At 40.0% G+C, this 11,005-nt stretch overlaps 1 long non-coding RNA gene across 1 annotated transcript; it reads left to right on the plus strand.

Annotated features, from left to right (window-relative positions):
* The first annotated feature begins 361 nt into the window (after positions 1–361).
* Positions 362–7,994, plus strand: LOC141729750 (uncharacterized). The gene is made up of 3 exons (XR_012581199.1): positions 362–512; positions 4,202–4,422; positions 7,888–7,994. It is a non-coding gene; the product is annotated as an uncharacterized LOC141729750 (long non-coding RNA).
* Positions 7,995–11,005: the final 3,011 nt, after the last annotated feature.

Genomic DNA, 11,005 nt, shown 5'->3' on the forward strand with positions numbered 1-11,005 from the left:
TACTCTTGCCAGTAATACCAGCTAAGCTTTCCTTCTGTGGAAGATCTGAACCTTTGGGGTTTTTTTTGTGAAGTGGGGGAAGAAGGGTTCATCTGAACGTGTGGGCAGGAATGGCAGTACCTGCAAGCCTGTGACCTGAGGGAAGCCTTGTGCTTCTACAAGTTATGATTTTACATGAAGGATGGTGACAGGTTCTGGAAGCCAGTTTTTGTTCACTGGCCTAACTACTCTGTTACATCAGGCAGGAGAGAAGTCAGGAGAAAAGGTTTTGTGGGTGGTGCTATTAGGGGAGATTTTATTAATGCTTCAGTATTTCCAAAGAAATATAAAAAAACTGAAAACTCCAAGGAAAGTGGTAACCATCACAGTTTTTTGGATCAAATTATAGAGGTATAGATTTTGGGAAGTCTTTTTGTTCCTGTATTTGTCAAGAAAACTGAATTTTCCTTTTATTTCTTTTTTTAGGTTTGCTTTTGAACTTTAACCGTGTATGCAATCATTTTGGATGAAATGTAAGTTCATTTCTGCTCACAGCAGTTAGTAAAGTCAATGGGCAGCCAAGGATAAACAAAGTTCTCAGAACCCCTAGCATTGCAGTTTGCCATTCACTGTTAGAGGTTTGTGCTGTTATGATGACTGGATTAATCTATAATGTCTCCTAACCTACACAACATGGTGTCTGTGTGGTGTGTAATGTTGTCTGAGTGGAGCTTTGCCATGCGCCTCCCATTTGATATTCTTTGCAAGGTCATAATTGATAGCATACCTTGTCATAGCTTGGACTAAATTTGTGTTGTATTCTCAGAACTGACTCCTCTTTGAGTCTCTCAGGGCTGTTTTGTTCTATTTGGTTGTTTGGGTTTTTGGTTGTGCTGCCTCCTCTTCCCCAGTGCTGTACACATGCATTCACCTAAAGGGACTTCAGACAAAGCCGAGGCATGAATTGGGGGTTCAGCCTGGGAACTTTCCAAATAACTCCGTGCTGCTGGTTTCCTTGAGAGCTTATGTCCCCTCTGTGGTCAGCTTTGGAAGGCTTCATTGATTTATGTGCCAGTATCCCTAGCTGCAGAGCCTTTCCTTGCAGGAGGGCAGAGCCCTGTGCCAGCACGGCCCACGAGGTGTCTGCAGGGCGCTCCTGGGGCAGGCGACGAGGCAGGGGCTCTGATCCTGCTGCCAGACCATGAGGATCTGTTCTTAGGACCTGAACACAGCCATCCCTCTGGGTTTGTCTGCTTGTTGTAGCTAATTATAATTGTAAATTTGCCCTTAAAATCAAATTCTGTTTAAAGAGCAACTTTTGCCTTGGGGCACCCTTGTAAGCGGAAAATACTTATCCAAAAAGCAGTTTACTTGGCTTATGATTTCCTGTAATCCCTATATTGTTCTTCAAGATATTTGTATGAGAGTGAGGAATTGCTTTTCACAGTTTAGCCTCCCCTCTCTTTATGCCTGATCTTGTACAGGAATTGTCACCTTTTGTTTTATGGTATCACAGCCAGTTCCATTGAAATAGCTGGATGCTCCCAAGTTTTATGTCTTCCAGCAGAGTCTACCTTTTAAGCTACCACTTCCACAAATTAATGGTTGGGACATGTCTTCTCAGAAATTTATGCTGTTGGTCCTTTCAGCTTAGGACAGTTTAGATAGAATTGCTGCCCAAAACCGCATGTTATTCTGGGCTAAAACATAACACATTTATCCCTGTGGCCACACTACTCAACAATTTGGGATCAAGAAGCAAAGAACAGCATCATGCTTAACTGAGGTATGCTCTTGATAACTTGAATGTCTGAAGTCTGGTTCACTCTGAAACTGGGACAGGGTTATCTGCCCAGTGATGTAAAGTCCTGTGCTTATTTGGGAGATTTAAATAAATTTGAATGCATGAAGCTATTTGTGCAAAACAGGCCATGGAATAATTGAGTACAGCAGGTGCAACTGCCATTCTTCCAGCAGGTCTGGAAGAGGGCTTTGAGCTGCATGGGTTCTTTCTACTGGCACTCATCAAGAGGAAGTAGAAGGAATAACTAAGTTTAGCTAACCCTCCTCATTATCCCATCTCCTCCTGATTCATAGAGAGTGAGTTTCTGAACAGTTTTGGCACAGTTTGTAGCTTTGGTTCTTGATTAATAAGTTAAACATCAAGTAATGGCTTGCAGGGTCAGTCAGAAAAATATACCTGCTAGGACTCGAGCCCTGGTAATTTGGTATCAATTTAAGCATAGTGCACTCAGACTTACGCAAGCTAAACGAGAGTCACTTACGTAAGTGTGAAAGCGTACCTAGAGGGAAACAAGCTGGGAAATAAGTAAAGAAAAACATATTTAAAAAATAAAAAAGCCCCAAGAATGCTATTCTGTTCCAAAATGCCATATGGTCAAATGCTTGGCATCATCTTCCCAAGTGTGTTAGCAATGCTTTACAGGTTGCTGAACATCAGTGCCTGGATGGAAGGCAATGGCTGAAATAGCACGGGATGAAAAAGGGAGCAGCTTGAATGCTTTCATCCGTGTGTTAGCAGTCAGACAGCATGGGACTGTCACTGCTTCAGAACTTCCTTCACTAAGAGTCACTAGGAATTGTTTGGATGTAAGTGGTGGAAAGATGGTTTAACATTGTCCTTAGTTTGGATAGCAGAACTTTAAGGAAAATTTGTCAAGGTTTTTTTTTTCTATCTTATTATTTATTTTTGCAGTGAATAATTGTGTTTGTTGTTGGGGGGCAAAACATACATCAAGCTACTTAAGGGTAAATAACAGGAGTAAACAACACTTGTGAGTTATGACACACTCTCAGAATAATGCAGGGAAACAATGAGGGATATTATTGAAACAAAACTAATTTTTGTTCTTGTATAACATTCTGAACAGAACAGTGAAGGACATCATAAATCCATTCATTTATTTCAAAATTTGCAAAACAAATCCCTTCTTACACGTAGTATTTGTACAACATGAAATTATTATTCAATAAGTTGACATTTTAAACCTATTACTGCCTAAACCCATCTATTACTGAGCTATTCAGAGCACTAAGTTAACATTTACCAGAACATTCATCCTCACATCATGGGGAGATCAAGCTCAAATCCTTTATTTCATATTCAGATCTTGTTGGGTCAGGATTGAAAACTGCTACCTTTCTGATACTTTACCGAAAAGCCACTCTGAAATCCACAAAAGAATTATTATCAAGTTACTGCAGTTATTCAGCTAGATGTTGACTTTGATATGTCAACTCTCTGATCTTTAATAGAAAATTGATGGTCTTGCACTGAGGGTCAGTCATATGCATGACCAGGATAGGCCAAGGTTTGCATTAAATTACACCCAGCCTTGCATTTTATTCTCTGGCAGGCAAAGTCAAACAAAGCCAAATGGATACCTTGTTAGTTTTGTTTTCTTCATTGTTTTCTGTTGGCATATGGATTTAATTCTGTAATGGGGGACTGCTGGGCACAATCTGCTTTATTGATTTTTCTGGGGAAAGTTTTTGTGAGAGCACACAGAAGTATGATAACACAAAAGCAACTGGTGCTATTTTTATTCTTGTTGTAGTAGGTGTTCATTTATTTAACAACTGACTGTGTCACAAAAAATCAGGTTGAATCTGTGCTTCTAGTAATGTCTTCCTATAGCCTTGGGCTGAAGTTGTGAAAATCACTGTGACTTTTTTTTGCTTCCTGTAACTTTTGTTCCTGCGGTGACTGCAATGAATCATGGAAACTTTGGCCCTTTTCAGTGTTGTTGGCTGTCAGCTCATACAAAGCAGCATTTTTAACTTGTCTGAGGAAGGAGTGCTGTATGGCAGAACTAGGGTATCCATAGTCTAGGACTGCATTTTGAATCCCAGCTTCTAAAGTGTCGGCTGAAGCCACAGGGGGTTGGGTGAGCTACTGCTCTGTGCATAATTTCTTTGATGGCTGCAGATGAATATGTTGTATGGCAGCAAATAGGAAAATGAAAGCAAGGGAATGCATTTGCCTTTAAAAAAAAACAATACCAAAAACTGTTCTTCATCTTCTGTTTCCTACAACTGCTATTATGCAAACACCACATCAAATGTGCCTATAGAGACTTGAATGGCTCAGCAGCATCTTCTGGTTTTATGTGTAGATTCCTACAAGATTTTCAGGTTTGCTGTTCATATAACACTGATCAAAATAATGACAGAAGATGAACATACATTCTCTCTTTTTCAGAAGGAACCAAAATTTTCCTACCGAGTCCTTCGTAGGGAGAGCATGGACAAGTTTGGCCCCTTTGGTTAGTGGCAGCAAAGAATGTCTCATTTCTTTGAGTGGAAGCTGGCCAGCATGGAGGCCAATACAGAAAGCCTTGTCTGGACAGTCAAATGAAGCATCTGTGGATGAACTGGGGCATCCCTTTCCTCATGAAATCTAGAGAGGCTCCTGGATAGAAGGTAATTGTTTTTGAGATATCTTACCATTGTCTAAGTGGACTGATCACAGAAAGACTTAGTTTACACAACTTTTGTCTATTGTTTTTGTTGGTTTTGCGTCAGTGTTTTTTTGTTGGCTAGATTTTTCAGAGCCTTAGCTGGGAGGCAGCCAACTCACACTGAAGGGCAATAGGATCTAGTGTTCAGAAAACCCAACTGATTTAGGAAGATGTCTCAGTGACTTTCAATAGGATTAACATGCCTGAGTCTCTTAAATGCTTCTGAAAATGCCAACCTTGGATTTGAAAGCCAACCAAATGTGTGCTAAGCATTTTCACAGAAGCAGACTGGTCACAGTACGTCCACTCTGCAGGACCGAGTTTCACAACAGATGCATATAAGACATTTAGCTGTTAGAGAAAGGATGTCAGACTTCAGATTTGAAGGGGAATGCACAGCCTCATGTAAGTATTAATGCAGCCCTTAATGCCAAGTTAAGAACATCAGTGAATTGATAGGAATGATTTTTAGGAATAGTCCGTGTTACTACTTTGATGTGAATCTCCTTCATCAAACTCAGAATTAGCTTTGCTGAAGTCAATAGACTCTTGCACCCTTGTAAGTGACTGCAGTTAGGCAACCCTCCAAGTATGTATGCTCTTATAGAGCAAAACATACAGATTATAAATAACATCACAGGGAGACTGGGTCTGCTTTATCTCTGCAGTAATTCTTCTGATATGCTTTGAGTTACATCAGGATAAATTTGGCCCACTGAGATTAGTATAAAAAAGCAGGTAGTGTTTCTTAGCTAGAAAGGTGCATATAAATCCCTGTATCTCTAACTTTGATCAGCTTAACACTCAGCTTTCTATGTGAATCCTTTACCTTCTCCCTTATTTCAGAGCAGCTAATGCTGGCAAATGCCTGTTGGACCTACAAAATTACCGTGCTGTACAGCAAAGGTGCTGTGAAACTCCCAGAGCATACAAGTGATGCTCAGATCAAACTGCCTTTCTCTTCCTCCTAGTCTATGAAATTGTGTAGATGACTCCTTCAAATCTCTCTTTCCTTTTAGAGCCTGATCCTGTGACCCACTGATTCCTCTCATCTCCCTGTAAAGCTAATGAGAATCAAAAGTACTCATCACCATTCATGGTGCAGGATTAGGCCCTTAATTATTCTCAGAAATAGTCATTCTCTCCTGGATGATGAAACAGCATTGTACCAGCCTTACCTGGTGATGGTAATGCTCTTCATGTTTGTCTTAAGATGCCTTGCTTTGTCAATACAAGGAAAATTTCAGTGTGTGCCCTCCCCTCCCCAGTCATTCCCATTATACAGGAATGTAACCAAAACCAGCCTGGTTTTGGTTTGTCCCTAAGGAAAGAAATGATCATATCCACGCTTGAAAATAGCTCTTCACTTAATACTTCCCTGTGTAATTAGGAAATGATGTTCATCTGACAAAGTACATTCATTAAATAATTTCAAAATAAGCCAGAGGCATTGTTTAAACGTAGTGTCAACATAAACTGTAAAAAATTTGCAGAATAGTTAAATTTTAGCCAAAAGTCTATGTTAATGGAGCAAGAACACTAAATGTTTTTTCTGCTTTTTAAGGCATCGAACTATCTTTTAGTGCAAGTTCTGCCTCACAGCCAGATCTGGCCCCTTCTTCACCCTAGCCCTTTCATCTCCCTTTGTTCCATGTCTATGCTGAGACTGAGATTTTCCCACCTCTCTCAGTCTTACTGTGGCTCTGAAAGATGATTGCCTTCCGGTGAAGCCCTTTCCCCTTCTTCTGTACCCAAGCTCCATGTTCAATGAACATCAAAAAGCCTTATCATACCCTGATGGTTTAAATCTTTAAACAGAGAGTAACAGCCTGAGTACATCCAGACCCCTCACATCCTATAGTCTTGTCACTATGTGTTCCTGCAACAATTACCAGGAGAGGGAGGCTGCGGAGTGAATCAAGTAGCGTGTGTTGTCTCCCTGGACTCCATGCTGATGCTCTGATCAGGACTTCAGCAAAATTCTGTTTGAAATGAGAATAGACTAATTTTCATCAGACTCTTCTCAGAGGAATCCCATGTGGGCTAGCATGCCAAGGGTCATCATTAGAAAACTGCCTTCAAAAGAGCTGAGGTTTCTTGTGGCAAAGCTCTTTCCCTTTACTAAATTTATAAACATTTATGTAAAAATGTATACATTAATTGTTCTGTTTCCTTGTATGCCTGCACAGTAATGTCCAAAAACATACTTGAGGAAATAGACTTGTAAAAATAGCCCAAGTAAGGACAAAAATGTCCTCATTTTGACTGAAAATTCAGAATACTGTGATCAAAGGATGCTGTAACTCCCAGCTGTTCAAAGGGACTTGTATTAAAAAAAAAAATCAGATGTGACCAAGAATAGAAAATAACTCATTAAGAGCTTAACTAGATGATGACAGGTGAAGCCATCAGTTGCTTAAACACTGTAATGTTTTTCTAAGCAGTTTTTGTTATTTTTCTTTTTTTGTTTTTTATTTTTTTTTCCCTGGAATCAATTTATACTTTCTAGAAATAATTATGAGATCAAGCAAAGTTTGTCTGCTATGTAAAATAAACAGATACACAAGACACTGGGCTGTGGGGTAATGAAGACATCACTTTACTGCATTTTAAGCATAGATAAATCACTGAATTTATTTTATCATTCTTATTTATCAATTTTCATCTGAAGTAGCTGCAGTTCTTAAAAGGCAAAAGGAAGGTAATAGGAGTCTGCAAGTAAAAGAACCATCTCTGTAAGTTTTAAGCCTTGAGACATAAAGAAAAGGTCTTTGCTCTGTCTTTTGTGACTTACAAGCAATGAATGGTAGGTGGATATGATTCTCCTCATTTTTATACCTATTGTTTTGCTACCACAGTGTTTGTAAAATGCATTAAAAAACTCTTTATAATTCTCTTAAGCAGCTTAAATCCCTTTTCACTTTCCCCAGGCAAAACCTGATTCACTTGCATGTTTTTGGGCTCTGACCTTCACAACGCTGATCTCCCAACAGTAGTAGCCAGTTTCTTATTCTTTAAGTGCTGGAGGAATCATGAAAAATTCAGACACTGGGTTTCCCTGAGACCAATCTGGTGGCTTTGTCTTTGTGCTAACTGCTGCTTTCTATGCATCATTCAAAAGGTACATACTGTTGTCAGCCCCTGAACTGCTGCTTGGTGTTAAACATGAATATTTGTAGCTTAGCAAGGGACTAAATTTAAAAAAATTAATATTTGACAACCTTTGAGAAGGCATTACTGGCATGAAACTATACGAATGAAAGACTGTATTTGTGAAAAATGAAAACTTTCTTCACTGGGGCAATTCTAAACATTATCAGATCTGTTTTGAAACAGCTCTGGTTGCTGGACATTCTTCCTGATGCACAGATTATGATTGTACCAAAGAAAATACTGTAGTACATTTGTTTTTTCCTGTGTACTGCAGGGGAAAATTCATTCTGTGTGTGTGCCACTAATCCTATCTGACCAGAAAGCAGAGAAAGATGGCGTGTGGCTTATTCTGGCTACACATCAGAGATACATCCAATGGTAAAATTGCCTTTTTCCACATTTCTTAATTAGAAATAGAAATGGCTTCAACTAATAGAATCTCTTATTAATAACAAAAGGAATTGCTAGCTCTCTAGTTCAAGTGGCATATCTGCATAACTTATAGCCTTAAGAGCTTGTAGAGTCACTCACACTCCTGGCAGAATGCCTTTTACTCTCCCATATTAATGAGTTGTTCTAAATTTAGTCTACTGTGACAAACTAATATTAATACAGTATTTTATGGCCCAGAGCATTGTTAATGCATAAGAATGAAACACTGAATCAGAAGATGGGGAAAGGAGGCAAGATTACTTAGTATGATTGTCAAGATATAAGATAATCCAACTGTGTAGATATTAAGACTTAAATATAATGCTCTGCTTATAGATTTATATTATGTGAAACATTTTCTATTATTTTAAATCCTTGCAGTATTAGTTTCTTATTTTCAAAGGTTTATAACTCGGTCATAAAAATTCACTCTGGGCTGAAACTTGGCATACAAGGTCTTAACCTGGGAGCATTTTCTTAAGTAAATTTTCAAACAAATCAGTGTTTTCCTTTGGTAAAAATTAGACAACAGTCAACATGTATGTAATTTTCATAACAGGTCACAGAAAACAATGGAAATGAGTAAGCAAAGCCAATTTAATTGATCTTTTTGTATTATTTTAATTCTTTTTAATTGCAAAATGCTAACAGGACAACATATTTGGCAGGTAGTGGCTATTTAGATGTCAGAGTTTATTCTGCTGCAATCAAGGGGTTTTTGTCACTCTTTGAAGGGTAAGTAGGATACAGTACTCCATTTGATACCTATTTGATAGTGATGATTTTACTGTCTTAGTATTTACCTAAATAGATATTTGCATGAATATTAACTAAATATCATTTTACAGGAGAAAAAGACTTTATGCAGAGCTTTTATATAACTTCAGTAGCTGTGTTTTATAAACATGCATATGTACAAATATATTTTATTTTTGCAACCTAAAGCCTGGTCCAAACAGAGTTAAACCATCTACCTGTGTAAACTAAGGGGAAGAAAAGCATTTGAGCCTAACTCATGGAAGGGATGCTGCTCCTAACCATGCCAAGTGTGATTGGTGCCTGCCAGAATGCTGCCAGTTGTAAGGTGGATCATGGATTTTTACACTGAGCAGTGGGCAACAGACAGCAGAGGAGCTGATGTGGAAGGGTCAGCAATGGATTCTATAAGGGCTTGACTGCCTGTGCCATTACTGAAAATCCACCTTAAACAGGGAGGGATGATGAAGTTTTCTGACTAGCTAATGGAAAAATTAGCTATATTGGGTGATTTTACTGACAAACTTTGGAAATGGTATATGAACAATAATTCCTGATTTACTTTGGATTTCTGACCCATATAAAATTTAACCCCTGATTTGACTTCTCTCTTCTCATATTTATATGGCTTAGGAAGTTCTATCTCCAGTGTTTGCAGGAATACAGATTAGTTAAGGAGTCTTGAGTAAAGGTGAAAATTGAAAGGCCTGGTATGTGTGATTTTGGGGCCCAATAGACCTTGGAGGAAGACAGATCCCTCAGCCTCATTTGGGTTGTGCTGCAGAGCTGTCAGAAAGGAAGTTGTCTTTGTGCAGGTGAAGAAATGTTCCTATTGACACTCTTTTCAAGGAAATATTTAGAAAAATCAATCTACTTATGGCTGCTGGTGTGGGTTTCTCAAGGTTGGTTAAACTGCATCCAGTGCTTGTTGTAATGTGCTGCTTTGGAACATGCAAAGCATTTCAATGCTTGGTTGTGGGCTAAGAACTGTGTTTTGGGAGTAGTGGCATAACCTGTAACTGGTGACATTCGGGAAAGGAAAATCAAATTGCAGTGAAGTTTTGGTGGACAGGGAGGTTATGGAGTTGGCAGGTGTCTGGCTAGCACAGAAGCCCAGCACAAACTGTAGTGTTATTTTTTGTGCTGGTCAGACAGGAAGCAGTGTGCAGAAAAGAGCAAAGCTCTCCAGCTCTTTCTGCAGCTCCCCATGCTCCAGGAGGAGAGTGAGCACTGGGGTTGGGTGCATGGCTCTGCCCAGGGCCCCCCTCAAACCAATGACACTGCATTGCACGGGCAGTGGCAGGTCCGTGCCTGGCTGGGCAGGGGGAGCAGCAGAAGCTCTGTCAGTGACACAGCCTGGGCATAGCAAGGAGCAGGGATGGGGCTGCAGCTCGCTGGAGGCAGGCTTTAACGAGCACTGCACCAACTGGGCACAGCATTTCCAGCAAAGCCCTCACTTCAGCACTGGTTCAGTCTCCAAAAGACTCCTCTGTGCTGACAGACAACCACAGGCAAGAAATTATCTAAAACTGATGTAATTTGGAATAAAACCACAAGAACTGGCACTAGGGATTAGTTTGCACGTTATGTTGCTCAGGTTGTAGGCAGCCCCTCAGGTGGGTGAGGTGCAGCCAAGGCTGTTGCACTGCATCCCACACACAGTGCTGGGAGTCCTCCTGCAAGAGCCAAGCCGTGTTCATTCTGAATTTCTTCATTGAGTGGGATGCCAGTGCGTTCCACATTGCACAAGTTACGGAGTTCATTAATCTCCCTATGCCATAATGAAGTCTGTTTGAGTCCACAGTGCAGCCCATGAGCTCCTTTTGGCGGGTGTTTGGGGAGCAATGGATCAGTTTTTTCTCTGCTCTCCCTGCCAGTGCTAGGCCTTTACCCAGCAAAGCTAATGCTCCATCCAGCCATCTTTGTCCCTGGATCCTGCTCACACACACTCACTGGAGAGGGAGCAGACTGTCATTTTGAGGCAGGAGTGCTGCTGAGGGCTCTCTTGCTGCCTAGAAGGCAGGATGAAAGAAAGGAAAAGGCAGTCTTCTGTCAAAACTGAAAATGATTCCTACACTTGCTCTGCACTCTTACAGAAACATAAAACAGATTATTGAAACTTTATGTATTTGGACAGTATTTTGGTCTATCTTTTGGTTTTTGTTTCCTGCTTCTATTCCAGTTGGCTATTGACTGGAATTCAA

This window comes from Zonotrichia albicollis, chromosome 8, assembly GCF_047830755.1.
Source record: "Zonotrichia albicollis isolate bZonAlb1 chromosome 8, bZonAlb1.hap1, whole genome shotgun sequence".
NCBI lineage: Eukaryota > Metazoa > Chordata > Aves > Passeriformes > Passerellidae > Zonotrichia > Zonotrichia albicollis.